Source organism: Squalius cephalus (assembly GCF_949319135.1).
Source record: "Squalius cephalus genome assembly, chromosome: 4".
Lineage (NCBI taxonomy): Eukaryota > Metazoa > Chordata > Actinopteri > Cypriniformes > Leuciscidae > Squalius > Squalius cephalus.
This window is the reverse complement of record NC_137125.1, coordinates 30966415-30970523: the sequence shown is the minus strand read 5'-3', so window position 1 is coordinate 30970523 and position 4109 is coordinate 30966415. Positions and strand designations below refer to the sequence as shown.

At 32.7% G+C, this 4109-nt stretch overlaps 1 long non-coding RNA gene across 2 annotated transcripts; it reads right to left on the bottom strand.

Moving 5' to 3' along the window:
- Positions 1 to 428: 428 nt before the first annotated feature.
- LOC307157805 lies at positions 429 to 3160 on the bottom strand. Of its 2 annotated transcripts, XR_013821081.1 has the most exons (4): positions 2985 to 3160; positions 2823 to 2888; positions 2195 to 2286; positions 429 to 664 (listed from the first exon to the last, which is right to left on the bottom strand). It is a non-coding gene; the product is annotated as an uncharacterized lncRNA (long non-coding RNA). The 2 variants fall into 2 exon arrangements; XR_013821080.1 differs by having other exon boundaries at positions 2823 to 3160.
- Between the last annotated feature and the right edge of the window lie 949 nt (positions 3161 to 4109).

Sequence of the window (4109 nt, the reverse complement as noted above, 5' to 3'; positions counted from 1 at the left end):
ACCGAAGCACATGCTCGACACTTTACCACAATGGTAACTCACCCATAAACACCTACATATAAGAAAGTTGTTTAAAATACCAACATAATAGAATATTAAACATTAACAAGTCTCCCTATTTTCTCATCTTGCTTACATTTTTTTTATCAAAGAACACTGGTACAAAGCAATTACGACAGACCAGGAGGATATTCTTATTTAGTATTTATTGAGATAAAACATTTACTTCACAAAACATTCTCAGGCATAAAACAAAATCAGTGGGCTTTATAGTAAAAAAAAAAAAAACAAAAAAAAAACATTAAAACAATATTATCAGACTTTTTCACCAAATAAGTGAAAACTGCACAAACAAGGAAATATGCTTGTTTAAAATGTGTAAATATAAAATAATGTTATACTAATAAAATAACTGAAACAGACTGGACCATTTTTAAGTAAAATGTTTCCTCTAGATTCAACAGCACTTTATGAATAAACTTTGAGAAGTTAGTGTTCTCTAAATAAGGGCATAAATAAGTGCAAAAAACAGCAGCAGTGCACTGACCAAGACTTGGTAGACATCACCACCTCATCTTCAATCAAAACATCCAGTGAGTTTAAAGACAACGTTCCTCCTCACCAGCACTGATGGTGACTGCTGCACCTGGTCAAACTCCTTTTTCTAAATGCATTGAAAGAAAAAAAAGAAAGTGTTAGTGTATGTCACCACATATCATAAAAACGACCCTTGTGAGGGCAGACATTTAAATTTTCATAAATTAAGATAAAGGCGTGAAGGATCAGAGTAGTGTTTATTCAGTAGGGTTTGTGCCCATTTAAAACCCTGTAGTACTTTTCACAACACGTCTTCCAGTTTGTCAGAAGGATTTTATTGGGAAAAAATGTCAGGGGTTTATCGGTTGAATGTTCTAGAGCATAAAAAAAAAAATCATTAATAAAATGTAATTTGGCATCAGTCGGTTCTTTATTACTAAGTAGAAAGTAAAGTGGTACTTAAAGGAGAACTCCGGTCAATTTTAACATTGAGCTCATTTTTTGGTAAATTTGGAGTGCTGTCAATACAGAGAACAACGACAAAAATTGGTGTTGCCTACATGTTATCCTCTTTTTAAAATTTGCACCCTGTTGACTTCAATGGGGCAAGTGCTAAACCTGCTTTTAGCCTCTTAACATCCTTGATGTGTCATTACAAGTGCACAGCCAATGTGAGTGATTTCTTCAGAGTGAACACGAGTGAATCTGACTGCAGTAGATGTGAAAGATATGAATAAAAATGATGTTATTTCAGCCAGCGCTCATACCTGTATTTACATCCTGTTTTCGGTCGAAGTCCATAGTCGAGTTCACGCGCGTGATCATAGGTAACTAAACCAATGCGCGTGAACTCGACAATTGATTATGGACTTCGACCGAAAACAGGATGTAAATACAGGTATGAGCGCTGGCTGAAATAACATCATTTTTATTCATATCTTTCACATCTACTGCAGTCAGATTCACCGTGTTCACTCTGAAGAAATCACTCACATTTTCTGTGCACTTGTAATGACACATCAAGGATGTTAAGAGGCTAAAAGCAGGTTTAGCACTTGCCCCATTAAAGTCAACAGGGTGCAAATTTTAAAAAGAGGATAACATGTAGGCAACACCAATTTTTGTCGTTGTTCTCTGTATTGACAGCACTCCAAATTTACAAAAAAATGAGCTCAATGTTAAAGTTGACCGGAGTTCTCCTTTAAAAGGGATAGTTCACCCCAAAATGAAAATTCTGTCATCATTTACTCACTATCACATCATACCAAACATAAGAATCTTGTTCAGCTTTGGAACAAATTTTTTTTTTTTTTTTTTTATGTCATGGACCATCCATCAAAAGTCTATAATAGACAATCAATATTTAGCTTCAATAAGTACATAAAGATATAGCTAATCCATATGAATAAAGCAGTTTTATACAAGCCTTCCAATGGATAAAATATGACAAAGTATGAAATATATTATTTATTTATTTTTCTTAAGATGAACAAAATTATGGTTTTGGAACATGAGGGGGGAGTAAATCATGACAATTTTAATTAAATTTTTAGGTGCACTATCCAAGTCATACATTTATTCTAATGACATAATGATTTATGCTAAAAGGATAAAGTATTCCCAAGTAAATATAATGTAGTCCTGACATGTGTCCTACCTTGTGTGTCTTCAAATCATCAGCTGACTCTTCCTTTGAGATAGTAGACATGTCAGGATCGTAGTTCTAATGACATCAATGCCATTTTTGCACTTGAAGGCAAAACACAAAATTATGGTAATATAACACAATTAAGCAACATTTATTGAGTTTATTTTTATGATTCATAAGACAACTTTCAACGACTGTCTTATCCTTATATTTAACAGATAGCTGAACAGATTAAAAAATGGTCAAATTCATGGTTTTCTCTATGGGAGTTGTAAAATGAGACCATAAAAAATAAAAAATAAAACAAAAAACTGTACTGTACTGGTTACAGTCAGTATTTCTATTAGTTTATAAAACTTTAAAATGTGTGTGGTTCTGAAAGACACAAATATGAATAACTAAAAATTATTAGCCATACATACCATTCTAGCAACCAAAGGCGCAAATACCCATTATTGATATTATTATTAACAATATTCAGTAACCAATAATAAATTGTCATTAATGCTTTAAAAAATGCACTGAACCATCAACCACACAACACAACATTGTTATAATATCTTTGATCGATGCCATGAAAATGAACAGAGTGCAAAGATGATTAAACTAAAAAACATGTGCAAACTTAGACACATACCTTTTCGTTTGATGTTTAATTCTGTTAATGGCGTGGTGATCTCTTTCAGGCATAAAATCGTGGATTCTGTCATAAATTCATCCGTATCAGTCGACATAATAAAACAGTTGTTAAAATTGTTTCTAATCAGACTGATGCAAATGGACGAAAAAGTTAACTTACCTGTTTGTTTGCCGTTTAATTCAGTTGATGGCGCGGTCATCTAGGCTTAAAATAGTGCAATCAGGCCATAAATACATAACGTTCAACCAATATAATAAAACTGTTGGCTAATATTTTTTCTAATAACACTGATGCAAATGGATAGATGAGTTAAGTTAACAGTTACCTGTTCGTGTGCTGTTTAATACAGTTTATGGAGCGGCCATCTCATTAGTGGTGCTTGCTGAAAGCAAGGCATCACTATTGTTATTGCTCATACTTATTATTAATGGTGCTTGCTGAAAGCAAGGCATCATTAGTGTTCTCTTGCATACTTATTAAGTTGGCTTGAGAGAGCCAACTTACTGAAATCCTATTTAAACTTATTAAGTTGGCTTGAGAGAGCCAACTTACTGAAATCCTATTTAAACTTATTAAGTTGGCTTGAGAGAGCCAACTTACTGATATTGTATTTAAACTTATTAAGTTGGCTTGAGAGAGCCAACTTACTGATATTGTATTTAAACTTATTATTATTATTATTCTTCTGTTAAAAACTGTTGACTCAAACTCGTCCTAGAGCTTTAACTCTACATACTCCAAACTCGGCTCAGACACTCAAACTGATCTGAAGTTAGTTGCTATATCTTTTTAGACTGATCGGACTTACGGTTTTCCCAAAAATGACGATCAAAACTCGGAAAAACTCCCATTGACTTACATTGGGGAGTTCTAAAAAATTCAAATCCAGATTCAAACTCACCAACCGACGAAAATTTAAATCTAAACACCTTGAAGACTAAACCAAACTGCCGTTCTATATACTATATTAGCTAATGAGACTGATTTAAACTAATAAACTCTAAACTCATACACTTATAAACTAATTAACTTATAAACTCATGAATTCATAGACTTATAAACTCTAAACTCATTTAAAACTTATAAACTCTAAACTCAAAAACTCCAACACTTATAAACTCATCAATTTATACACTTATAAACTCTAAACTCATAAACTCTGAGTGTGTGTGTGTGTGTGAACACACACACACACACACACTCTAAACTCATTTAAACTTATAAACTCAAAACTCATACACTTATAAACTAATTAACTTATAAACTCATGAATTCATAGACTTA